The sequence below is a fragment of the Phascolarctos cinereus genome, unplaced genomic scaffold (assembly GCF_003287225.1).
Source record: "Phascolarctos cinereus isolate Bilbo 61053 unplaced genomic scaffold, phaCin_HiC Scaffold_726;HRSCAF=1367, whole genome shotgun sequence".
Lineage (NCBI taxonomy): Eukaryota > Metazoa > Chordata > Mammalia > Diprotodontia > Phascolarctidae > Phascolarctos > Phascolarctos cinereus.
Window position 1 is genome coordinate 250,936,300 of NW_027556098.1, and position 27,181 is coordinate 250,963,480.

Genomic DNA, 27,181 nt, shown 5'->3' on the forward strand with positions numbered 1-27,181 from the left:
CAATTAAAAGCTCATTTAAGAATTCAATACTTTGATTCCCCACCCTCCCAACTTCACTCTTAATTCTTAGTCAGTCAGTCAACAAGCATCCATCTTCCTGAGTTTAGATCTGGCCTCAGACACTTCTTAGCTATAATTCTGGGCAAGTCACTTAACTCTTTGCCTCAGTTGCCTCATCTGTAACATGAGTTGGAAAAGGAAATGGCAAACCATTCCAGTATCTCTGCCAAGAAAACCCCAAATGGGATCATGAAGAGTCAGGCACAACCAAAAAAAAAAAAGAACTCCCCCCCCCCCAACTGTTTCTACTGGGGGATTCAGAGAAAGACAGTCCCTGCCCTCCAGGAGTTCACAGTCCAATGGGGGAGACATTCTCCAAACAACTGCAAAAAAGATATAAACAGTGAAAATTTGTCAGCTGTCTGAGCTGATCAAAGACAGGGTTAATTTCTGTTAGTACTAATGAAGAATCAGCACCCCTCAGAAATAAAAACAATATCTGGTTGCCTTAAACATGACTGGGATCTGGAAGATTTCCAGGTGCCTTACCTGGCTACTTTGAAACCTCTGGTCTGATAGGCTTGTCAGGTAGCTTCCACTCTGTATTTTTCCCCCCCAGATGTTTTCACCTGCAGGCGATGAAGATTCAAAAGTGGGAGAAATTGGAGGCTGTGAAGTTCCCTGATGGAAGGAGCCAGCCCAGTGCAGAGCTTAAGTCACCAGCCTATGGGGCAGTCGCCCCAGAATACATAGCTCTGCTGTATTTTTAGTCAATGCTGCCTGGGGCCATAAAGCTTTTCTGGAAGAAGGCTTTTTTTCCCTTCTTTCACCTGTAGAATCAGAAACGGGGACAGCTGATATTCTCTAGTGATAATTGAAAGGTCAGCTTTTTCTCTAAGGAAAAATACTTGCCCATGTTTCTGCAGTAATTTACATTTTCCAAAGTGCTTTCCTCACCATAGGATGAAGAGGCAGTAGTACCAATCGATCAAGAAAGATTTAAGTGCCTACTATGTGCCAGGCAATGTGCTAAGCCCTGGGATGCAAAAAGAGGCAAAAAGTCCCTAAGATCAAGGAGCTTCCAGTCTAATGGGCGACAAAGCAAGTTATGCACAGAATAAATAGGAAATGATTAAAAGAAGGAAGGCACTGGAATTCAGAGGAGTTGGAGAAGGCTTCCTGTAGAAGGTGGGATTTTAGTTGGGACTTAAAGGAAGCCAGGGAGGTCAGTAGTCAGAGCAGAGGAGGGGGAGCATTCCAGGCTGCAGTCACAGAGAATGGTGAACTTTCCTGCTTTCACTGTCCCTGGTGTTGAATTAACTAATAACCCCCGGTTAACAAGGTGAAAAATCTTTGTAGTGAATAATAATGATAACAGCCATAGTACTTTACATTTTGCAAAGCACTCCTCCATTCCTCTTAATTCTAGTGCTTTCCCTTAGTAAATTATTTCCAATTTATCCTGTATATAGCTTGCTTTGTATATATTGGTTTACAAGATCCCTCCTGTCCCCCATTAGATTGTAAGCTCTAGGGGAACAACTAGGTGGCACAGTGGATAGAGCACCAGCTCGGGAGTCAGTAGGATCCGAGTTCAAATCCAGTCCCAGACACATGATACTCACTAGCTGTATAACCTTGGGCAAGTCTCTTAACCTGGATTACCTAGAAAGAAAAGATTGTAAGCTCCTTGAGGGACAGGGACTGTTTCTCCCCTGCCCCCCTTTTTCTATCATTACCATTTAGCACATACAGAAGCTTGATAAATATTTGATTGATTAATATTATCTCTTTTCATTTTTCAAAGCAACCCTGTGAGGTAGATTCTATTATTATCCCAATGAGGAAATAGAAGGTTTGAATGGCTTTCCTAGGGTCGTACAAGTAGTATCTGAGGCAGGATTCAAACTTAGATCTTCTTGACTTGAGTACTGCAGTCTATCCCATACAACACCTATCGGCCTAGAATAGACCAAAATTTCATGAAATGATAATAATAACATGCATTGACATATTAAACACCTTCCACACACCAGTCCTGTGAAGTGGGTAATGCAATCAAGCATCATTATCTTCAATTCATAGATGAGGAAACAGAGACCCAGAGAGGTTAATTGCTTGGCCCAGGATCACACAGCTAGGCTCGGCCAAGAGTCAAAATGACAGTAAAACCAGTGTACTTTCTATTACACAGAAACATGGCTCAACTTCTGAGCTAGAATTCACTGAGGCATGGATAGGCTTCCTCCTACTGTCTTCAAGACTGGCTTAGTTTGGGGCTTAAAATCTATGTCCAACTAGGAGATCCGATCTGCCCCAGATTGAGTCCTGAAAAGAAAGGGACTGGTGGCCACAGAGAAAAAGCCTTTAAAAGGTTCTATTTTGTGTCATTAGGGATCTCTGTTCTCTTCCAGTGCTGTGTGCTCTTGGATCCAGACAACTGCATTTCTTCCTAGAAACAGTCATTTAAGAAGAGTAAATGGTAGCTAGATGGTTAAGTGGATAGAGCACTGGACTTGGAATTGGGAAGACCTGAGTTCAGATGTGACCTCACACACCAGCAGTGTGACCCTGGGCAAATCACTTAACCCTGTCTGCCTCAGTAAACTGTAAAATGGGGACATACTAGAGACAGAAATGGCAAAACCACTCCAGTATCTTTTCTAAGAAAACCCCGTCGGGGTCACAAAGCCTCAGACATGACTGAACAGCAAAAACAGAGAAGACTAACTACCCTTAGAGGAGAGGTAGGAGAAAGCAATATGTTCAGTGCTTCCCTAGCATCCCAGTGTAGCAGGTGGGAGTTAGGTAGTCCTTACAAAGGCTTAATAGAGACTTCACTCGACTTTTAAGAGTGTGTGTGTGTGTGTGTGTGTGTGTGTGTGTGTGTGTGTGTTTACAAACCCTCAAAGGATCTGTTACCTTGGGACTAGAGTGCAAATTCTCAGTTTGGCACTTCCCCCCATTTTACAGGTGAGGAAACCGAGGTTAAGTAACTTGCCCAGAGTCACACAGTTACTTAGTGTCTGAGGTCTGATTTGCAAACATCACGTCTTCCTGACTCCAGGCCTGGTGCTCTATCCTCTGCTATCTGGAATATTTAGTATTTGAAGATTTACTATGTTATCATAGATATATAATGGAGATGGGAAGGGGAGGAGGGAGAAGAGCCAGAAACTGCAAGATTAAGGGCCAACCGGTAGAGATAGCCTGTGTACTCTATTAGTATTAATAGAATGTCATTAGAGGAATCCTCTGTATCTATTATAAAGCTTGCAGGTTAGGAAGATCACAGGAAAGTTATTTTAAGTTACAAATTAATTAAAAAATTAAAAGTTCACAACAAACCCAGGAGTTAGGAAATAGTCTTCCCTCTCCTTTCAGTTTTTTTTTTTGGAGGGGGCAAGACAATGGGGTTAAGTGATTTGCCCAGGGTCACACAGCTAGTAAGTATCAAGTGTGAGGTTGCATTTGAACTCAGATCCTCCTCACTTCAGGGCCCGTGCTCTGTCCACTGCCTAGCTGCCCCAATTTCTCTCTTTTTTAACGGAGGACACTTAGGCTCTGAGAAATTAAATGACTTACTACCAAGTCACATAGATGGTGTGATAGCTAGGATTGGAACCCAGGTGTCTGATAGCAAGTCTAGGTGAGTTGCAACCACATCTTGTAGCCTGTTGTTATGATCCTTATCATTAATAACATGAAAGTAGCCATGATGTAGTAGTTAGAGAGTTGGCCTGGGCATGGAATGATAGTTCAAGTCACAGCTCTGAAATATACTAGGTGGGCAAATAGATTGCAGAGAAAGGGTTCTTTCTTGGGAGAGGGGATTCCTTCTAAGTTCCCAGTCGATTCCTACAAAACCCCAGGTTTAGACCCTATGGCCCTATGGATAACAAACAGAAAAGGGTTTTCTTATAAAAGGGCCCTCTTTCTTTCTCCTGAGTTTGTAAGACGGTGCTTGGTTCAGTAGAGACTGAAAGGAGTCCCGTGACCCTATTTCCAAGAACCCTCACACTTGCTTCCAATGGAAAATAACATTTCCCACTCACAAACATAACTGGAGCTTTGTTTTATGGACGTTAGAAAACAACCGTCCGCCCAGCTGCTGAAAAGAGAAACTTTAGGATGCCCCCGGGCAATGACAAATGCTACAGTTTGTTGTGCAATTTTCAGGGAAATCATATTGAACTGACAAGTTATGAAGTCTTTTAATTTTTTTAAATGTTTTGTTACAGCACTAATAAGCTTGATCCTTTTAACAAGTATCAACCACCTGCGGCAACCCGTCACCTGCTCCAGTCATGCGGGGAGGCGCGGTCACCTCAGCAATCATTAACTAAATGCCCGCCACAAGTGCAGAAGAGCCGATTTTATTTTATTTTATTATTATTTTTTTGTTTGGTTTTCATTTATAACAAAATAGGTAGCAGGACTCCCAGGGAGCAGAGGGTAGGCTTTTCCACCCCTTACCCTCACGGGGGGAAAAAGAGCCGAGTGTTAGCAACTAGAATCCCCAAACGGGCTCCCCACTCACCCCACACCTGGAGCATTAAGGAGAAAAGCGGACAAGCAGGCAGTCCGCCCTCCCCCACTCCCGATAGTCCCTTGCCCCGGGCTCGCCTGCCCCTTCGGGAGGGGAGGGGCCACTCTCCCTCCCATCCCACTGTTAAAAGAAAATGCTCGTATTGCAGGGTGGATTGTAGTGTTGTGACTTTAATTAAAGCGGCATGCCCCTTTCCCTCTTGGAGTGGAATTAATCCACGGTTGGCAGCTCGAAGGGGTGCACTGGACGTGGTGGACCCCTGGCTCCATCTGGTCACCCAGAGGTGAAAAATAAAACCAAGAGTTGAAGCCCTTTTCCCGGTAAGAACAACAGAAGTCATTGGGACTGCGGATCTGGACATTCCCTCCTGGCTCTGAAATGTGTCTTTGTCTGACTTTTCTGGAGTGTTACTTTGTAACCTTTCAGGTGCATGGATGGGATTTTTAGTGGGGGAGGTAAGTAACCTTAGCGTTAGCGCGAGGACTTTGGGATCCTTTCTAGAAAAAGGCTTGTAGGCTAGATAACAAACAAAAGCAGACCTCTGTCCTTAGAAGCTGATAGTGAATTTTTGGCCTAGATGCATATTTACTCCCTGTTATTACACAGAACATCTTTCCCAAAACGCTGCGTAATAAATATACCCTTTGTTCTGAAAGAAAAATTGCGAGGAGAGAGTTGGTTTTTATCCTTACCGGGTGTTTTGGGGACATATTTAAGGAAGAAGGGAAACGGGCAGTTTTCTGGTTCCATGAAATTAAGATTTGTCTTCAGGACTTTCGTTTTGAGCTTTCCCATCAGAAACAGAATTAACATGGGACATGGGGCGGGGGGAGAGGGGGTGTCCCACTAAGTCGATTTCAAATACAGATTTCATGTGCCCTAAGGGATTTAAAGATTAAAAAAAAAGATACTGGGTTATAGGGCACCCATGTTTGACTAGACGTTTTCAATGCATAAAGCAGGTGCTTAATAAGTGTTGAGTTGAATTACTTGTCAGGGCAATTACTAGTATGAAAAGCGGTGGTCAGTAGTGCTAGACATCTGACCCTCTGGGTGCGCGGGCTCCGTGTTGAAAAGAGAAACAATCACATGTGTGAATGGTTGGAGAAGTCTTGTGTCATTAACCTCTTGGTAAAGCGAATTGGAGCAGATTCAACCGCATAACCTTTTGTTTTTAAAGTAGAGCCAACTTAAAATATTTGATGGAGTGTGCACCTGAATTCCATTTAATTATATCCTCCCCCCTTTTTTTTCTTCCTCCGTTCACCACAAGTTCTCACAGCAGCAAACGTAATTAAGGGAGTGAAACTGGTAGGATTGCATGACTATCTTTTAAGTTCCATCCCTCCCCTCTGGGAGGCCGGTTTGATCTGGCTGCCTCTTTTTCCCCTTTGTAAAAAAGTTACCTTTCCTCCCTTTCCCTTAACTCTCGGTGCTCCACCCCGATAAACTACTTTCTGAAATAGGTGGCCTCTTTATGCTTTACAATAGAAAGATTTGATGAATCACCTATTCTTGGCTTGTTTGGGCATTGCATGGAAGGGAAAAAGCCATGCTGGATGATGCTTTGTCGAGAAGAGCCTGTCAGTTAAGACAATCAGTTGAATGTGTTAATTAGGTCAGTTCTGTAGCCAAAGTGTATGCAGCTACACCTCCTCCAACTGGATGAGATAGTCCTTCAGATACAATTAGTGCAATAGTATCTTTACTTCTTTAGTAAAGGTAAAGGACACAAGGCTGTTTGCCTACCTAGTCTTTTAGCAGGGCGGGGAGGGAATAAGCATTTATTAGGGGCTTACAGTGTAGGGTGGGGTAGCTAGGTGGCCAAGTGGATAGAACACTGGGCCTGGAGTCGGAAAGTCACTTAACCTCTGCCTACATAAAACTGGAGAAAGAAATGGTAAACCACTCCAGTATCTTTGCTAATAAAACCCTGTGGACAGTTGGGTCACAGAGTCGGACTAGACGGAACAACAAATGTACCAGGGACTATGCTGAACTCATCAAATATTGTCTGGTTAGATCTTCACAGCAACCCTGGGAGATAGGGGTTGTTATGCCCATTTTACAAATGAGGAAACTGAGGCAGGTTTGGAGACTTGCTCAGGGTCACCTAGCTGTTAAGAGGGTGGGTGGTTTTGAAATCGGGATTTCTTGACTCCAGGCCCAGCACTCTGGCTACTGCACCACCTAACTCCCTCTAATGGTCAGCAACCAAACACTGACCTCCTGTTAAGATCAGGAACCAGAAAAGAGTAACAAGCCCTTATTGTGGCTGTTCTTACCATACAAGTTCATTCTAACAGCAGTATTGACACACGGTTAAAGCGTCCCTTTGATGAGGATGGGATCTAGACCCCAAAAAGGAAAAACTGTGGACTTTCCCATTTAGCCAAATATCTGGCATTTGACTGAGGCTATAATCCCATCAACTAGCCTTTCATTGTGGCTACACCCAATCTCCCAATTTCTGGTTACCCTTAGCCTAGCCCTCCATTGTCTTACCTCCCTATGGCCTCCGGCCATTTCCCACCCTTAATCCTAGCTGGCTCCACTCTCCCTTGGCCATGTGGTCCAGGTACCAGGTATTCTGATCATCCCAGTTTACTGGCCACTCACCCCAAACTACTTGGCCACTCCTTGATTCCTCTGTGGTCTTTCTGTATATAAGGTCCATCTTGTCTCCATTAAGGTGCTTAGATTCTTACAGTCTAGCCAATAGCTCACAGATGCTCAGATTCCTTAAGAGTCTGCCCAATATGAAGTCTTGGGTCAAAATCTTTCGGGCAGGACCCATGTCTCATGATTTTGGGGTCCCAGCACCCCTAAACCTCTAGACCTCATCACTTGGGCTCAGTTCTTCAGGAAGACCTCCAGCCTCACACACTTTCTAGCTGTTTGACCCTGGGTAAGTCTCTTTGATGGGGTGGTGGGACCTGGACCCCTAGAAGGAAAAGACCATGTCTCTAGAAATAACCCAGTCCCTGAATTTTCCCACACATTTCAGCAGCCCAGATCACTGATGCCTCTGCCCAAGGCATCAGACCCACCCCAGCCTACCTAGATCATTTAATTAGCTAATTGGACTATCCTTTCACTGTCCCCACCCACCCACCCAGCCCACCCCAGACTATTTGGTATTCCTTTCACTATTTCACCTGGCCCACCCCAGACTACTTACCCCTCTTTAATCCCATCCTGATCCTTTCACTGTCCTTTTTAAGTTGCAGGTTCACCAGGAAGCCCTGCTTGCTTCTATTGGTGTTACTATAAACCTTGTCATTTGACTGGAAGAAGGTTTGAGTGCATGAATTCATTCCGGGCTGAAGCCTCTCTATGCCCTGACATTTTGGGGTTGCAACCCCAAACCGCATCAACTTCACCTCTGGTTGTTTCAGTTTCCTCATCTGTGAAGTAAAAATAGCACCTTCTTCCCAAGGGTTGTGAGAGATCTAAGGAGATAGTCTTTATAAAGGGTTTAGCACAGTCTGGCAAATGCTAACTATGATGATGATGATGATGAAGAAATTGCTGTGGGGATTGTTCTACCTGTGGGCACTGCGGAAGACCCAGTCTCCATCAAAGCCGACAATTAAGGTACATTAAAAGAAAAAATCTGGTCAAATCCTTTATTATTTTTCAGTCACCCTAATAAATGGATCTTTCTCAATCTCCGATTTTCAGATACCATCAAATGATGCATTCCATGATTTACCACAGATATAGGCAACCTCTCCCAACAGGAATATCTTAAAACAAAAAGATCTCGGTTTCCTTCTTAATATGGCAAGCTCTTTTGTGGGACCCCTTCATCCTAGCCTTCCTGTCTCATTCAGCAGAAGCCCCTTCAGGCTCTAATCTTCCTGTTTTTTCCTTTTACAAACATGCCCAGGTCTTGCCCATCCTCAGTTGGCCCTACCCATCCCCTCAAGCTCTGGTTTCATATCTCTCCTCTCTTTCATAGCCAGATTGCAAAAAGCTTCCTACACTCCTGCCTCCCCTTCATCTCAATTCTAAACCCTTTACAATCTGGCTTTTGACTTCATCACTCAATTGAAACCTTTCTTCCTGAAATTGCCACTGAACTCTTAATTTCCGGATCCAGTGGGCTTTTCTTGAACTTTGCTCCTGAGTTTCTTTTCTGATCTGACTTAGTCTTCTAAGAAGCCTTTGCTGGGTTGACATCTATATTGCCCTGTGACTCTACCTCGAGGTTCCCTCCAGAGCCCTCTTCTCCATCTATTGGGACCTCATCACTTCCCTCTGTGTAGGTGATTCCCAGAGCCATCTCTCTGGCCCCAGTCTTTCTCCTAAGCTGTGGGACATCCTGAAGTGTATGTCCCTTAGATATCCTAAAGTAGAACTCATTCTCTTTGCCTCCAAACTTCTTTGTTGGAGACACCACCACATTTCCGTTGATGTAGGTTCCAAGCATGGAATCATGCTTACCTCCTCCTGTCTCAATACCCCCACCACTTCCCATCCAATGAGTTTGTTAAGTATTATTGATTTTATTTCCAAAACCTCTCTGTTACTCATTCCCTTGTTTCTCTCCAGGGTGGATAGTATGCTGGGTGTGGATTCCAGAAAACATGCATTTGAATTGGACACCTTCCAGCTGTGTGACCCTGGTCAAGTAATTTGACCTCTTTCAGCCTCAGTTTCTTCATCTGTAGAAGGGGGATAATCACAGCACCTACCTCACAAGTTGTTCTGTGGATAAAATGAGATAACATGCAGAAAGTTTGATGAATAGAGTGGATAGTGTGTTGGTCCTGGAGTCAAGAAGACTCATCTTTCTGAGTTCAAATCCAGCCTTAGACTTACTAGCTGTGACTCTGGGCAAGTCACTTCACCCTATTTGCCTCAGTTTCCTCAACTGTAAAGGGAGCTGGAGAAGGAAATGGCAAACTACTCCAATGTCTTTGTCAAGAAAAACTCAAATAGGGGTCAAGAAAAGGTGGACATGCCTGAATAACAACAGCTCATGTTTGGTCCTACTGAGAAAACTGTTTGGGGTCACAAAGAGTCAGACACATGACTGAAAAACAACTGAATAACATGGAAAGTGTCTTAAATCTTAAAGTGATCTCATCATCACCATCTACTCAAAGGGTCACCTTCCTGGTTCAAACCCTCATCACCTCTCTCCTGGACTATTTGCAGGAGTCTCCTAATTGGTTTCCTTGCCTTGGTTTTCTTCCCAAAGCAGTCTGTCTTCCACATAGTTGCCAAAGTGCTTTTCCCAAAACATAGGTCCAACCGTGTCAACCCCCCCCACACACACACTCCCCAATAAATTCCACTGTTTCTTTATTACCCCTAGGTAGCCATATAAAGTGTCATTTAAAGCTCTTCAGAACCTGGCTCGAACCTATCTTTCTGGGCCTGTTTGTTGCTGTTCATTTGTTTCAGTCATATCCAACTCTCCATGACTCCATATGGGATTTTCTGGGCAAAGATACTGGAGTGGTTTTCCATTTCCTTCTCCAGCTCATTTTGCAATTGAGGAAACAGAGGCAAACAGGGTTAAGTGACTTGCCCAGAGCCAGGGATTTGAACTGAGGAAGATGAGTCTTGACTCCAGGCTCTGCACTCTATTCACTGCACTACCTAGCCTAATATATTACTCCCTTTCATGCATTCTTTGGTCTAGGCTTCTGATTATCTTAATGAGTTCTTCACATATTTTCCTTTCTCTTTGTCTTTGCTCTGGAGGCTTCCCCATGTCTGGAGTGCTGTCCTTAAAATCTCTAGTTTTGTGCAAAGCGCAACTCAAGTATCATCTTCTATATGAACTATTTCCTGTGCCTTATAGTTTCAATTAGCCCTACCCCCTAAAAAAATTATATTTATTTTATCTATGTTTGTATATATACATATATCTCCTCCAATACAGACCCCTTAAAGATAGGGCTTTATAGTAATAGCCAGCATTTACATAGTATTTTAAGGTTTGAAAGCCCTGTACATATGTGATCTCATTTAATCCTTACAATGACCCCATGACGTAGGTGCTGTTATTATCCCCATTTTGCAGATAATATGATAATAATAATTTACATAATATTTATTATGTGAGAGGCACTGTGCCAAACCCTTTACAAATGTCATTTCATTTCTTCCTGTAAACCTTGAGAGGTAGGTACTATTATTATCTCCATTTTACATATGAGGAAACTGAGGCAAACAGCAGCTAAGTGACTTGCCCAAGGTCACACAGCTAGTAAGTAACTGAAACTGAATTTGAGCTCATATCTTCTTAACAATGGACCCTAGCACTTTATCCTCTGTGCCATCTAACTGTTTCCTTGATGTTTCATTTCTGTGTTTGAATGACTAGCACCTAGCTCATTTGGCACCTAGTAGGAATTTAATAGGACATTATTAGGTGGTCAAAGTGCAAAGAGTGCTAGGCCTGGAGTCAGGAGGACTTATTTCCCTGAGTTTAAATCTGGCTTTAGACATGTACTATCTGTGTGACCCTGGTCAAGTCACTTCACTCTGTTTGCCTCAGTTTCCTCATCTGTAAAATGAGCTGGAGAAGGAAATGGCAAACCGCTCCAGTATCTCTGCCAAGAAAACCCCCAGTGAGGTCACAATACAGCTCAACAACAAGGATTTTGCTAAGTGCCTTTTGCTTAGCTGTAAGTTAGGTATTCTCCAGTCCATCTCACTTATTAAGTTATGTGTTGTTTTTTTTAAGTTATGTGTTTTGAAGGCAAGAACTGTGTGTTATTCAAGTTTGTAGTCACAAGCCTATCACAGTGAATATAAAACACAAAAAGTAGTTTAATTTTGTTTAATTTTTATTGTTTTGCCTAATAAATATTTGTCAAAAACACTTCTTTGTTTGGATTTTGGAAACCAGGGAATGTACCTGTTCCTGTGTTCTGCCTTGGTGCTGCTCATCGTTTTTTTTTTGGGGGGTGGGGAGGAAGAGGGAGGCAGTCAGGGTTAAGTGACTTGTCTAGGGTCACACTGCTGGTAAGTATGTGAGGCTGAATTTAAACTCAGGTTCTCTGGACTCAAGGATCTGTGACCTATCCACGGAGCCATGTAGCTGCCCCCATTATTTTTCACAGATGTGATTTTGCCTTAAAATGCAGACTTCCTAATCAAAGGAACAGTTCCAGCAATGAAGTTTTAAACGTATGAGACATTTCCTGCTTAGAACATTTCACTCCATGGCCTTTTGGAGAACAACAGCTGACATTTATTCAGCACTTTAGGGTCTACATTGCTTCCTACTAATACTATGATGAGCTGGTCTTCAGAATGGAAGAAGAGCATCTTCCCTACTGTGGGAAGGGATCATTTGCTGTACTTTCCTATCCTGGCCAAACCCCTCAAGCTGATATAGAAAAAGGAAAGGTCAGGAAGCACTAGGTTTGTCAATCTGACCTGAGAGCTGTAGTCAATTTCATTTTGTAAATCAACTATCAAAGAATATTTATTGAGCTTCTGGGTACATGGCACAGTGATAAATATTATGGGGCTAAAAATACCCCTCGAAGGTATGCTGGTAATAACAGCTAATATTTCTGTAGAACTTTGAAGATTTACAATGTACTTTCTTCAGAAAAAACTTCTTGTTAGGAAATACCAAGAGTGGAGGCCAGTCACCTTTATTTTTATGGATGAAAGTTTTTTGGGGTTTTTTTTGTTACATATATTAGATGCTTTAATTAAGATTTGTTTGAATTTAAACTACAACCCAACTGGGAAGGCAAAGAAGACAACTAATATCCAAGTGGTATATACACTCAAAACTTCTTTACCTCTAAGTGGGTTAGAATGAGAGACTTTTGAGTGGGGAAACCTGAGTTCAAATCCCACCTCAGACACTTATTAACTGTGTGACCCTGGGCAAGTCACTTGACTTCTATCTGGCTGTTTCTTTATCTGTAAAATGGAAATAATAATAGCACCTACCTTACAAGGTTGTTATGAGGATCGAGTGAGATAATATGTATAAAACACTTTGCAAACCTTAAAGCACTTTGTAAATGCTGATTATTACTTATTATTATTAATTCTAGGACAAAATATATGTAGCATCCCCTCTGGAGGAGCTGTTCAGTCCCTTTTGTTGGTTGGTTTCTCAGGGGAGGCAAACGCTTCAGATTCAAGGTTCTCTGTGTGTCTTGTACTTCTAAAAAACTGTAGCTTGAATCCCCACAGGTCAGCTAACAAACGCAATTAGCTGAAAGCAAAGGCATGTACTGAGATGGCATCTTAAGAACAATAGTAACAAAACGTTCTTCTCTTTTCTCTTTATGCTAGTGGTTTTCAAAATGTTCTCGGACCCCTGGGAATCCCTGAGACCCTTTCAAGAGGTCCACAAGGTCAAAACATTTTCATAACAGTACTAAGATATTATTTGCCTATTAAAACACTCCTCCCTTTTCCAACTACATATCTTTGGGAGGCTGGATTTTCTTCATATACTTCAACCAGAACAACATATTGCAACAGATTGAATGCAGAAGCAGATATGAGAATCCATCTGTTTTCTATTAAGCCAGACATGAAAGAAGTTTGCAAAAATACTTAAAACAATGCCATTCGTCTCACTACATTTTTATTTGTTTTGGGAAAAAATAGTTATTTTTCATAGAAATATGTTATTTATGTTAATATGTAATGAATTTATTGGTATTTTAAAATAAATATATTTTTAAAATTACCAGTTTTATTATCTAATACAGTAAACTTCAATAGATAAAATCCATATAAATAAAAGCTCTTTGGACGCCTCAATAATTTTTGAGAATGTAAAGGGTTTTTGAGAGCAAAAATTTTGAAAACCATTCTTCCATATCGCTTGTGGTGATTTTATCGGCTCTCATGGATTGAGTTATCATTGCTTTGTAGGCAGCTCACTACTGGTGCATTGGATAGAGAGTCAGGAACATGAGTTTGAATTTTGCCTCAGACTGTAGCTGTGTGATCTTGGGCAAGTTACTTATCTCAGCCTCAGTTTCCTCTTCTGTAGAATGGGGATAATAATAGCACCTATTTTACAAGGTTGTTGAGAGAATCAAAGGAGATAACGTTGAGCCTTTGCAAACCTTAAATTGCCACAAAAATGCTAGTGATTATGTTATTAATATCTCCCTCCCAAACCAACCAACCAACCTATGGTACGCTCTTCCACAACTACACGCAATATTAGTGGGAAGAGTAGGTAGGAGCAGAGTTATATACCTTAGAGAACATAGCTTTCTAGTGATTTGAGAAGGCTCAACCATAGTCTTTTTTTGGGGTTTTCTCAAATGTCTATTACTGAAGAATCAAAGCAAAGTTCACGTGGTACAATACTTAGTCCCAGTTTTCCACAAGATTCTAGGCTTACCATAGCTGATAGACCCACCACACACCCAAATATATGGTTGTTCAATGTGACAAATAAATACCAGTTTACAAACATCTTATAGGTTACAGCTTGTCTTGGTATTTGGGAAGGCTGGCCCCAGCCCAAAGACAATAAAGGAAAGAGGAAAAAAGGAATTTCAGTTTTGCCTGTCAGGCAGAAAGCTTGGTACCCAAAGAAGTCCTGAGAAACCAGACTACCCCAGGTAAAAATTCTTCTATCTCCCTGACATATCTGGAGTCCCTGAAATTTCTCCACTGGAACCTTGAAACATACAAGATATTCCAAATGGAGATCTGAACTTTCCTTACTAGGATAAGCATGCTAGCTTAAAAAAAAAATTTAACAAACTCAGAAAAGCCCCAAAGAGGTATGGGGCTCCTTAAAAGTGATTAAGGGGGAAGGGAACAAGCATTTATTAAGTGCTACTGTATACCAGGTAGGCTAAGCCCATCATAATATTATCTCATTTGATCCTCACAACAACCATGTGAGATGGGTGCTTTATTATCTCTATCTTACAGTTGAGGAAACTAAGTCAGACAGAAATGATGTGACTTGCCAGGGTCACACCAATAGTAAGTATCTGAGATAGCATTTGAACTCAGGTTTCCTGACTCATAAGTCCGGTACTTTAATGCAACTTGACACCTACAGGCAATAAAGTTTGAGTAGATAAGCTATTTATATATTATTTGTGTTTTCTGCCTCCCAGTTGGGTTGTGAGTTAAATTCAAATGTATATTTATTAAAACATCTAAAATGTGCAGAGAACTACATTCTGCTTTGAAGCTGGATTTGAACTCAGTTCTTCCTGACTCTGGGCCAAGAGCTCTGTCCACTTGGAACACCTTGCTGCCTGGATTAAGTACATGTAGTTGATTATTCTGAGGTTTCTTGTTCATCAGAATTTTCTTCTGTTGGCCTGCAATACATAAATATCTCAGGCCTGATCTAGATCTATATCAACGTAAAAAAAAATTAACATGAACTCCCACAGTGTGCTCTAGGTTCCTTCAGTTGTAAAACAGGGATAATAATAGCATCTAACTTGAATAACTGTGAGGATCAAATGAGATAGTCTTTAAAAAAAAAAGCTTAGCACAATGCCATATACAGTAGGTGCAATATAAATGCTTATTTTCTCCCTTCCTTGGAGTTGAACTGTTGTTTTTCTCTTCTCCAAAGAGGTCAGTGCTGTTCACTCACTGCTTTCTAAAGCCTAGCAGAGGCATGGCTTATTTTTGTCTAATTGCCCTGTAATTCCATCAAAAAATTCCATCTTTTCTCTTTGAAAAGAGACCAAAAAGTGAAAATCATTCTTTGTACTTCCTATAAGACATTAACACCTTCTTTATTAACTATCCCTTTATCTTCTATGATTTCATCTTCTGGGCTGGAGGTGGGGTGGGGAGGGAAATCAACTCATCCTCTACTTCATATGGACTCCTCCATTTGGCTTTTAAAGCCCTTTATAATTTGGCCACAATCTACCTTTCCAGTCTAATGAAACTGACCTTTCAGTTCTTCAAACATGGGACTTCATTTCCCACCTTTATGCCTTTGCACTAGCTGTCCATCATTCCTGGAATATACTGCCTCCTCATCTCAGCCTAGTAGAATCCCTTACTTCTGGACTCAACTCAAACACTATGTTTGACAGGAAGCCTTTATTAATACCCCACCCCAAACTGCTAGTGATCTCCCTCCTTAAATTAACTTGTATTTACACACACACACACACATACACACACACATATACATATGTGTATGTGTATAAATATACATATATATATATATGTTGTATCCCTCAAAAGAATGAAAGCTTGACACATAGTAGGCATTAAATACCTACTATCAATTGATTGAATGTATTTTCACAGCTGATTTGCCGGCAAGAACCTATTTTCATCCGTATAGAAGATACCTATGTGCTATACCATTTATAGGTTACCTGCTATATCTCTGTGAGTGGGTTTCTTTGTTAGTGTTAAAGTAGAATTAATGCTCATCTACATTTTTGCAAGATTCTCAAGTTTTGTTTTTGTTTTTTGGTGAGGCAGTTGGGATTAAGTGACTGGCCCGTAGTCACACAGCTAGTAAGTATTACGTGTCTGAGGCTGGATTTGAACTCAGGTCTTCCTGACTCCAGGGCTGGTACTCTATGCACTGCACCTCCTAGCTGCCCCCAGGATTCTCAAGTTTTTAACAAAATTTTTTTCTTTTTTGGCACCAGAAGGGTGGGAAGGAAGATTTTGTCTGTGGGGTACTTGGTTTTGGTAAACTGACTTTTTTCTTTTCTTTTACTTTGAAATGCTTTTTTTCTCTTAATGCTATTTTTTTCCAATTACATGTAAAGATAGTTTTCAACATTCATTTTGTTAAGATTTTGAGTTCAAAAATCTTCTCCCTTTCCCCTCCCTAAGACAGCAAGCAATCTGATATAGGTTATACATGTACAATCATGTTAAACAAATTTTCACTTTAGTTATGTTGTGAAAGAAGAATCAGAACAAAGAGGGAAAACCATGAGAAAGAAAAAAAAAAGTGAAAATAGCATACTTCGATCAGCATTCAGACTCCGTAGTTCTTTCTCTGGATGTGGACAGCTTTTACCATCATGAATCTTTTGAAATTGTCTTAGATCATTGTATTACTGAGAAGAGCTAAGTCTCTCATAGTTGATCATTGCACAAAGGTTTTACTGTGTACAGTGTTCTGGTTCTGCTCACTTCACTCAGCATTTGTTCATGTAAGTCTTTCCAGGTTTTTCTGAAATCTACCTGCTCATCATTTCTTATGGAATGATAGTATTCCATTATAATCATATACCACAAATTGTTCAGCCATTCCCCAATTGATAGGCATCCCCTCAATTTCCAATTCTTTGCCACCACAAAAAGAGCTGCTATAAATACTTTGGTACGTGAGGGTCCTTTTCCCTTTTTAATGATCTCTTTGGGATACAGACCTAGTACTGGTATTGCTGGATCAAAGGGTATGCACATAAACTGACTTTTCCCCTCTTCCATTGAGCAGATAAGGGGGAGAACAGGTGTGGTGTAACATGGAGAAGCTTATCTGCTAGTAAAAGGATAATGTTTATCTCTCACTCACCCAAGTTATCAGTTTACACAGATCCTCAGCTCAGGCCCAGGTTTGGAAGCTTACGCCTTCTCTAGCCTAACAGACATGTCCAAATTCCTCATCCTACTAAAGAAAGTTCATTAAACATTCCACACCAAAAATGTTGTGAGATGTTTGAAATGATACATTTTATTCCGCTTAACTTTAGTTAGTAGACCTGAAAAAAAATTCTACCCTAGCCAGTATTTTGAAGTAAAAACTTAAGACTTTCAGAAATGCTGCTCAACCCACTTACCTTCCATTTCCTGCTTTTGACAAAATCGAACAAGTGGATTACTAGGCAAAGAAAAACAGAAATTGCTGGTCCTACTGCTTAGAGTGGAAGTCTTTACCAATATACGAGTTCCTCTCATGTAGGGGTTGCTTCATTTTTGTACCTGTGTCCCCAGTATAGTACCTGGCACACAGTATGCACTTAATACTTGATTGACTGATTATATTGATCCCATAGAAGATGCCTCATTCCTTCTGAGGATTTGACCTTTTGCTTGAATTGATATAGTCATGATTTTCCTTATGGTGTGAAAATGTTGAACTTGGGTTGAGTTCAGATCCAGCCTGAGATACTTATTAGCTGTATGACTCTGAGCAAGTCACTTAACCCTGTTTTGCCTCAGTTTCCTCATCTGTAAAATGAGCTGGAAAAGGAAATGGCAAATTACTCCAGTATCTTTGCCAAAAAACCCCCACAGTGGGGTCACAGAGTTGGACACGACTCAACTACAACCACCACAACCGCCACCACCACAACCACAACCCATGTTTGGTTCTAACCAGAAATTTAATAGCCAGAGGCCCAATTTTTGGGATTCCCTTCCTCTGTGTGTTTGTATACACTCCCACGAACAATTTGATCTGATCCTGTTTATAGCTTGTTTGCACATAATTGTTTGCATGTTGTTTCCTCCATTAGACTATAAGCTCCTCAAGGGCTGTCTCTTGCCTTTCTTTGTATGTCCAGCACTTAGCTGGTATACGGAGGGCGTTTAATAGATGCTTATTGAGTGGATGCTCTGGCCCCTACCTTCGCCTTCCTAATCTGAGTAGCCTAGGGGAGACATAATCTCTAGCCTCCCCTCTATGTCTCTTATCCACCAAATAAAGATCTTACCTAAACCATGGTCAGTGGTGGAAGAACATTTCTATTCAAAATGAGAATTACAGTATTTAGAGTAGAAAGGAAACGTAGGAGTCATTTTAAAGATGAGGAAACTGCCCTAGGGAGGTAAAAAGACCTTGCTCAGGAATCTCTTAATCTGAGATTCATGTGAAATTTTTGGTAGATGGTTGATCTCTCTGGTTCAAATTTTCATATTAGGCCTACATATTGGCATGAAATCTCTTGGCCTCAAAGGCTATATATTTTTAAAAATCAGGTAGTTACTGTTAATAAAAAAGGAAAAAAATGCTAAGTAAGTGTATAGCTGCGCTGTAATTTAAACCATTTATAGCATCTCAGAGTTGAAAGAGACTTCAGAGGCAGCTACACTGGCCTTGGAGTCAGGAGGACCTGAGTTCAAATCCGGTTTCACATACTCACTGGCTGTGTGACCTTGGGCAAATCACTTAACTTTGCCTGCCTCACCAGAACCAACCAACCAACCAAATAAATAAATAAATGAAGAGACCTCAGAGGCTGTGTGGTCTAAGTCATACTAGAACAAGTGTCTCCTCTACTACAGCCTGCCAAATGGTTGTCTAACTTTTAGTTGAAGATATCCAATAAGGGGAGAAGCCCTTTATCTCCCAAGGCAGCCCATTCTACTTCTGAATAGTACTGGTGGGAAGATTTTGTCCCCGTGTAGTCTCAGTACTAAAATAAGTATGTCATCTTGTCAATGTGGGTCTCCTTCAGTGATGCAGACCCCTACCCATCTCATCCGTCTCATCCATGCTTGCCTATCCTGTAGAATTTGCTCATATCCTCCAACAAGCTTGCCACCATTTGGTCTGCCCAATGAGGGGGAGAGGCATAGCTTCCTGCTTTTGTTCTGACATTGCAATGGGTTATCTGTTATACAGAAGGTCATTTTGTTTATTTTCTTTGTTTCAAGGCCTGCTAAAGTCAAAGAATTCATCACCCTTCATTCATTCATTCACATTTGTAGGATGAAATAATCATTAAGACACATCAAGAATTTATTAGTTGTTCTGCTCATTAGGTGTCAGCCATGTGGAAGGCATAGTCCCTATCCTTAAAGAGTTTATACACTAAAAGAGGGGATGAAGTAATTATGCATGTATATGTGTGCGTACATTTATATATACACATACATGTCTACTTATGTATCTACACATACAAGTAAGTATAATGCAAAGTAGATTGTAATGAGCCCAAAGGAAAGATCTAGACAAAGTTGGAAAATTTTAGGAGTACTAGATTATGTCTTTGTCTCAGGACCTAGAACTTAGTAGATTGTCAATATATATTTTTTTGAATGAATGAATGAATGAAGGGTAGCTAGGTTCCCAGTCTAGCCTACAAATGCGTTTCTAACCTATAAGGTTGCTGTCATTGAACAGCTTAGCTAGGATTTTCTTAGAGAAGCCAGGTGCTTCTTATTTTTATTTTTCAAAATTTTAATAGTTTATTTTTCCCAATTACATGTAAAAATAATTGTTAACTTTTTGTTTTACGATTTTGACCAGTTGCTTCTTACTGTATTTGTGTTTTAAGTAGCCCTAAATACAGTTGAAGCCAATCGTACTAGAAAAACACTAAGAACTTCTTTTGGGAAAAACGTATTGGAGATCTGTTGTACAACTTGGGATGTGTGTGTGTGTGTATATGTGGGGGGGAAGGGTGCTTAGGTGATATGAACTTATACATGGCATCAACCATATCCTAAGCTTTAGCTTGGACAATGTTACCAAGCATATGTCTAAACCATTGCTCTCGAGTTGAGGCCAAGCCTGTTCCTGATACTTCCCCTTTAGCAGAGTAGGTAATCCAGCCAGGCTTGACAACTTTGGATATTTTTGTCCCTGAAGTCTTTAAATTCTTATTATTGAAGTATCAGTTATACTTTCTGATTTGTTACTACCATTGTCTGGGACAAAGGTTTGTATCCGTGTAAAGCAGGTTTTTTATTCTGAGATTCGAGTATGAAGGCTTCAGTGAAAAATTCACTTTGCGCATATAACATTAAATAAATCTCATGTGCATAAGAAGGCTAAGAGCATTATGCATTTGGAAGTAGCATTTCTATCTGCAAAAGCAATAGAGTCAGTGCTTTAGGGATTTCCTCTTCTCATATTTGGTACAGTCACAGGACACTCCAAGGGGGAGCATATTTCAAGCTACTTAACAACTCTCTTAAACTTTCATTCATTGGATTCTTTTCTCAAGTCAAACCATGTGTCTGAAACACCCACAGGGCCCCATCGTACAAGCCCTCAGATCAAAATATAACTCTGCAGAGTTTGTTCTGGGCCTTCATTTTAAGCCAACAAAAAGACTCTTGAATATATTCTCTAGACCCCACTAACGATCACAAAGCAGAAACTGAGGGGTAGATGTGAAAGAGGAAATTTAAAAGAATGAATAGAGCAATCAATCCATGGCTTATGACTGACTCCTGGGGCTTCTGCTTCCAAAGATTCCATATTAAAAGACAGAAAACTTGCCCCCATCACCACGTTGCACATAAAGGTCCCTGTGGGTAATATGAAAAAGCTTAGAAAACTGCACATTAGTATTATCTGTGTTTTATTGCATTTTTGTTTATTTTGTTAAATATTTCCCAATTGCGTTTTGATTTAGGTCAGGCCACATTTGGGACTGTTGTAGGCTGCAAGTGTATTTGATACCTCTGATCCAGTGGTACCTTGACCTCAACAGTATTTTCCTCACCCTCCCTACTCCCTTTTCAGCTTTCTTTTTAGGAGGCAGCTAGATGATACAGTGAATAGAATGTTAGGCCTGAAGTCAGGAAGACCTGAATTCAAATCCATCCTCAGATACTCGTTCGTGCTTTGTGTGTTATTTCTTTTTTGGTGAGGCAGTTGGGGTTAAGTGACTTGCCCAGAGTCACACAGCTAGTGAGTGTTATGTGTCTGAGGCCGGATCTGAACTTAAGTCCTCCTGACTCCAAGGTTCATGCTCTATCCCCTGCACTACCTAGCTGCCCCTTGTCCTTTGTTTTCGAAGAGGACCAGTGACCTCACAGGCAGCGTCTTGACTTGCTTGTGAATTGGATTTAAGTGAGATAGAGCTGCACAAAGTCATTAGCTTCACTTTCTCTTCCAGAGTCATCAAACTCCAGTGACAGGACAAAAATCAGGACAACTGGCAATGGCCTAGAATGCAGAGGATGACCTTGGCATCTTCCATGTCTGAACCAAGCTCTGAGCGCTCCACAATTCCTGCTTTGGCAGCCTTCATGGCTGTTAGAACAAATTGTTCTCATTTGCCCATTCCACCAGGAGAAGTCTTCGCGTGCTTGGGGTACCCCCCAACTCACTGAGGGGTTTGAGGTCGGTTGGTTACCCTCAACCTATTTTTGCCATGATGATTTATTAGGGTATGGCTGCTGTCCATGCTATAGGTGAGAGTTAGGTGAAAGGTGGCTGAGCAGTCCTGAAAAAGGCTATGTAGGCCCTCACACCAGAGGTGCTGGTCCTCCTGGTGACCCTGGGCAAATCATTTAACCTCCACCTGCCTCAGTTTCTTCACTTATAAAAATGGGGACAACAATAGGATCTACCTCTCAGGGTTGTGAGGATCCAATGAGATAATAATTCTAAAAGGCTTATTACAGTGCCTGCATAGAGTAAGCACTATATAAATGTTAATTATTATTATTATTATTGTTATCGACAATAGGATTGTCCCTTCCAATTCAATCAGAGAAAGATGTTGATAGTGTTGACACTTTAATGCATCAATACCTCAGTATCTTTTATTATGTACACCTAGGTATAGGATTGGGGGGAATCAACTGGTCGAAGATCCACTAACCACTTACATTAAGTTTAGAGTTTTTAAAAGTTGTTGTATTAATGGAAACTGGTGAATTTAATCCCACCAGGAAGGGTAACATAGAAGATGGTTGTTGTGTTGTGCTCTTGGCTTCGTGAACCTGAACCTGGTAAATCTGAAGCAGTTCCACTATGTTTCTCTGATTTTTTTTGTGCGATTAGACCAGACCAGAAAAGTATAGGTTGTATTCCTAGACACCCAGGCAACTGCATGTAGACATCTATTCATTCAAACAAATATTATTGAATACTTACTGTACACAGAGTGCTGGGTTAGACTGAGGAAGACCCAGAGATAAATAAGATTCAATCTCCACTCTTTTATTCATATATAGGTTGTGTTTCTTTCCAACTCTGAAATTCTCTATGTGATCTTTACAAACGATTATGTGTGCAATGCTCCTTTTGCAGCAAGTTCAGTAACTTTATAAGGGAGTCATTGATTTTTTTTTTGATATGAGTTCTAAAAGCCTAGAAAAAGTCATCAGTTGGGCCCAATGGATTGGCACTCCCTTTGCCACTTATTAGTACATTGGCCACAATGTATGAGACGAATGTTTTATTAAAAGGAAAAAATGATAAACAGGCTGTAATGGGAAGGCCATAGTAACCTACAAGCCTTCAATCTCCTATTTTATTTTTTACTTAGGCATGTTCATTCCCCTAGCGTCACTATCTCAGGATAATAAACTTCTTCGTTCACAATGGTCCCTCTCTAGGCATCGATAGCTTCCGTGATGGAGGTGGGCCTTCTTCCAGCATCCTTCCTCTTCTGATGTGTTCTGCTCCTTAACGCTTCCCTACTATGAGCCCTGATGTGCTGCCCCTTTGTTCATGTTGTTGTTCAGTCGTCTAACCCGTTTGGGGCTTTCTTGGCAAAGACATTGGAGTGGTTTGCCATTTCATTCTCTAGCTAATTTCTACAGATGAGGAAACTGAGGCAAACAGGGTTAAGGGACCTGCCCAGGGTCACACACAGCTAGGAAGTGTCTAAGGCCAGATTTGAACTCAGAAGGATGAGTCTTAAAACTACGCCTGTCGTTCTATCCATTGTGGCACCTAGCTGCCATTATGTGCCGCCCCCTACTGGTGGGTTCTTGTCTTTTGCTTCAAAATCTACTTTTTGTCCTCTCTCAGCTGGCTGAGGCATCTCTAGTTCTACTTAGGAACATAATTCTACAGCTAGAAGAAATCCCAGAAGCCATTTAGTTCACCCCTCTCTAATTCAGTTTATAGCTGAGGAAACTCAGGCCAAGAGAGGCTGGACATTCCCAAGGTCACCCAGATAACAAGCAAGCAGCAGAGAGAGAGAGCATTTGAATCCAGGTTCTCTGACTCTAGATTCAGTGTTCTTTTTACTTTACCTTGTTGTCTTTCTTCTATGAGTGCCAATCAAACCACTGGCCTTAGTCCACAGTAGCTGGGGGTTGCCCTCTTGTCCTATATCCAGCTATTTTGGTTTGTGGACTAGGGTTTTTTTAGGCAATCAAGGTCAAGTGACTTGCCAAGGGTCACACAGCTAGAGTGTATAAGGTCAGATTTGAACTCAGGTCCTCCTGACTCCAGGGCAGCTGCTCTATCCACTGCGCCACCTAGCTGTTCTCTATCATGAGGGGAAGAGACTTTTTCTCATATTCCTTAGTTCACTAACAAGTTCCCTCCTTCATGTCCTAGGAATGATGCTAATTATAGTAAAAATTATGGCTCAAATTGAGGATTTCCTTCAAAAGAGGGAAATAGAAGAAGGTATTCAACATGCACTAGGAATCAGGTATGGGACAGGTAATTTATTCCTATATAGAAAAACATGCTAAGCATGGAAGGATCAGGGCACAAATTAAGAGGATTCAGTAACTTACCCTTAAAGGATGAGTTGGAAAGTTAACATTTAAGCCATATCACAACATAAAGCAATTTTATAAAACTGCCAATTAGGCAATTTACATTTCAGCTTGCCTGAAATATGTCCAAACAACACTTGCTATATGCTGTGGGTGAAATCCAGGCCAGGCTTGGGATAACTCTCTGATCTATGGCTGTCCATTCCAATGCAGAAGCTTCTCCTACTGTCAGCCACTGTTGCTCCAGGGTCACCGAAGTTTCTAGTCTTTTCAAACTCACAAGGCCAATCAGTCAATCAGTCAATAAAAATTTATTAAGCACCTTCTATGCACCAGGCACTGTATAAAGTATATAAAGTGCTGGGGATAAAAAATGAGGCAAAACATAGTCCTTGCCCTCAAGGAGCTTACAGTCTAATAGAGGAAAAAACATACAAACACAGCAAGCTATATTTAGGATAAATAGGAAATAATTATGAGTGAAGGCCTTGGCGTTAAGAGGGGTGGGGGAAAGCTCTCTGTAGAAAGTGGATGGGACTTAAAGGAAACCAGAGAGGTCAGCAGTCCAGAGCAGAAGAAGAAGAGAACTCCAGGCATGGGGGACAGCCAGAGAGAATGCCCTGATCCAAGCGATGGAGTATCTTGTTCATGGAACAGCCAGGAGGCCAGTGTCACTCGATTGAAGAGTATATGTCCAGGAGTAAGGTGTAAGAAGACTGGAAAGAAGGAGGGAGCTGTGTTATGAAGAGCCTCGAAAGCCAACAGAACATATTGTATTTGCTCCTGGGAACAATAAGGAGCCACTGGAGTCTATTAAGTAGAAGGGCATTATGACATGCTCGGACCTGTATTTTAGGAAAATCACTTTAGTGGCTGAATGGAGGCCCCCTAGTTGTAAGAAAACATAAGAGGCAAGGGCTTCCAAGAACCCATGTATGCTTATACATTTAATTATAGCCCTTAGCCATTAGGTGCCACATGATGAGTTGAGAGAGAGAGACAGAGAATGCTTTATCTTTATTTATCCTTCACCAACCCTCACTGGAGAGCCTTGCCAGCTGGACAGACAGACTAGTCTGGAAGCTGTTTCTTCTTTAAAAGAAGCACAACCCCACTTCATTGCCACTGTTTTGGGGTCAGAAAGACACAGGAATCACTTCAAGTTTGCCATGTCATTTTGAGATAGCAAGTCCTTTCAGCACTGGTCAACCACAGGTTGAAGATGAAGGCAGAAAATTCATCCTCCCCAAAACCCAAGCAATGAGTACCAACTCTTTGAAGTCTCAGTAACTTTACAGGAGATCTCTAGATTCAGGTTTCCTTGCATTGCCCATAGAGGCTCATTCAGACTTGTTAATCCCAACTCCACTCTCTTTAGGGTTTAGGGGTAACCCCAAGGAGATCTGGGAGTATCTTTTCTAATGCTGGAATTCACAAATCCCCACCAGTTATGATTGTTTCCATGGTCATCAGTTAATATGTGAGTCAGACTTAATTAGCTTTTAGTAAGATGATGCTGTTAAAGTGCTGCACTCACTGTGCCAGCAAATTTGGAAAACTCGGCACTGGCCACTGGATTGGGAAAGATCAGTTTATGTCCCAGTCATAAAGAAGGGCAATGCCAAGGAGTGTTCAAATTACCAAACAATTGTGGTCATTTCACATGCCAGCAAGGTTATGCTTAATTAAGATTCTGCAAGCTAGGCTTCAGCAATATGTGAACCTAGAATTACCAGAACAAGCTGGTTTTCCAAGAAGCAGAGGAACTAGAGACCAAATTGCCAACATTCACTGGATTATGGAGAAAGCAAAGGAATTCCAGAAAAAACATCTACTTCCATTTCATTGACTTCATTAAAGCCTTTGACTGTGTGGATTACAACCCAATGTGGCAAGCCTCAAAGAGATGGGAGTACCAGATCATCTTATTTGTCTCCTGAGGAACCTATACTCAGGCCAAGAAGCAAGTTAAAATCAAACATGGAACAACTGATTGGCTTAAGATCAGAAAAGGAGTACGACAAAGCTGTATATTGTCGTCTTATTTAACTTATATGCAGAATACATCATGTAACATGCCAGGCTGGACGAATCAAAAACTAGAATTAAGGTTGCTGATACCACTCTGATGGCAGAAAGTGAAGAGTAATTAAGAAGGCTGTTGATGAGAATGAAAGAAGAGAGTGTAAAAACCAGCCTGAAGCTTAACATAAAAAATAAAACAAGCAACTAAGATCATGGCAACTGGTCCTATCACTTTCTGGCAAATAGAGAGAGAAGAAACGGAAGCAGTGTCAGATTTTATATTCTTGGGCTCAAAGATCACTGCAGATGGTGACTACAGCCATGAAATTAAAAGATACTTGCTCCTTGGAAGGAAAGCTATGGCAAATCTAGACAGGATACTAAAAAGGCAGAGACAGCACCTTGCTGACAAAGGTCTATGTAGTCAAAGCTATGGTTTTTCCAGTAGCAATGTATGGCTGTGAGAGTTGGACTATAAGAAAAGCTGAGCACCACAGAATCAATGTTGTTGAATTGTGGTGCTGGAGAAGACTTTTAAGAGTCTCTTAGACAGCAAGGAGGCCAAATCAGTCAATACTTGAAGAAAATAATTCAGGCTATTCACTGGAAGGTCATATTCTGAAGCTGAAGCTTAAATACTTTGGCCACATAATGAAAAGATGGGACTCACTGGAAAAGACTCTGATACTGGGAAGGAGTAAAAGGAAAAGGAAAAGGGGAGAGCAGAGGATGGGATGAATAGATGGTATCAAGGAAACAACGAACATGAACTTGGACAGTCTTTGGGAGATAGTGGAGGTTAGAAAAACCAAGAAAAACCAAGACTAAGATGCACAGCTAGGTAGTGCAGTGGATAGAGCACTGGGCTTGGAGTCAGGAAGAGTCGTTTTCCTGAATTCAAATCCAGCCTCAAGACACTTACTAACTGTGTGACCCTGGCAAGTCACTTAACCCTGCTTGCCTCAGTTCTTCATCTGTAAAATGGGCTGGAGAAGGAAATGGCAAACCACTCCAGTATCATTGCCAAGAAAACCCCCAATGGGGTCATGGAGAGTCAGACACATCTGAAATGAGTCAACGACAATTTACTGAAGGGGTACAGTAACAATGTTTGGTATAAAACAAAGTCTCTTTGTGAGACACTCTCTCACAAATACAGAGTCCAGGGGAAAATTGGCTGAGGCTTAAATATCCCAGTGGCAAAGGAGTGACTCACACTTCTTAGGAAGTCCTTTTTATGGAGGCATCAAGGTGTTTCTCTTA

General features: G+C 41.2%; 1 long non-coding RNA gene across 5 annotated transcripts in view; it reads left to right on the plus strand.

The window, feature by feature from the left end:
* Positions 1-27,181, plus strand: part of LOC110215540 (uncharacterized) — a 156,761-nt gene that overhangs the window by 32,776 nt on the left and 96,804 nt on the right. For 2 of the 5 annotated variants that reach the window (XR_002326556.2, XR_013483075.1), the window contains exons 1-2: positions 4,643-4,869; positions 21,322-21,548. The exons of 1 other annotated variant lie outside the window; for it this stretch is intronic. This is a non-coding gene — a long non-coding RNA (uncharacterized LOC110215540). Of the gene's footprint in view, positions 1-4,633; positions 4,870-21,321; positions 21,549-27,181 lie in introns of those variants that run through there. 2 more of the 5 variants (XR_013483073.1, XR_013483072.1) reach the window with 2 other exon arrangements.